The sequence below is a fragment of the Cucurbita maxima genome, unplaced genomic scaffold (assembly GCF_002738345.1).
Source record: "Cucurbita maxima cultivar Rimu unplaced genomic scaffold, Cmax_1.0 Cma_Scf07744, whole genome shotgun sequence".
NCBI classification, from domain to species: Eukaryota; Viridiplantae; Streptophyta; class Magnoliopsida; order Cucurbitales; family Cucurbitaceae; genus Cucurbita; species Cucurbita maxima.
This window is the reverse complement of record NW_019279759.1, coordinates 1-583: the sequence shown is the minus strand read 5'-3', so window position 1 is coordinate 583 and position 583 is coordinate 1. Positions and strand designations below refer to the sequence as shown.

General features: G+C 49.6%; 1 pseudogene; it reads right to left on the bottom strand.

Moving 5' to 3' along the window:
* Positions 1 to 285: 285 nt before the first annotated feature.
* LOC111476344 lies at positions 286 to 405 on the bottom strand (annotated as a pseudogene).
* Positions 406 to 583: the final 178 nt, after the last annotated feature.

Here is a 583-nt window from a genome sequence, read left to right as displayed (position 1 = left end):
GCGGGGGAGGTTCTCATTTGTAGAGAAAGGAAGAAAAGAACTGGGAGAAATTGAAAGAAAAAAAGGGGTGCAACACGAGGACTTCCCAAGTGGTCACCCAACTTAGTACTACTCTCGCCCAAGCAAGTTCTGATAGGGTGCATTAGTGCTGGTATGATCGCACCCAACATGCCATGCGCACAAAATCGGATTTAACGCATGCGGGGCGGCATGATCGAAACGCGATGGGCGTGAGCGGGGGAGGTTCTCATTTGTAGAGAAAGGAAGAAAAGAACTGGGAGAAATTGAAAGAAAAAAAGGGGTGCTCCCAAGTGGTCACCCAACTTAGTACTACTCTCGCCCAAGGACGCTTAACTGCGGAGTTCTGATGGGATCCGGTGCATTAGTGCTGGTATGATCGCACCCGACATGCCATGCGCACAAAATCGGATTTAACGCATGCGGGGCGGCATGATAGAAACGCGATGGGCGTGAGCGAGGGAGGTTCTCATTTGTAGAGAAAGGAGAAAAGAACTGGGAGAAATTGAAAGAAAAAAAGGGGTGCAACACGAGGACTTCCCAAGTGGTCACCCAACTTAGTACT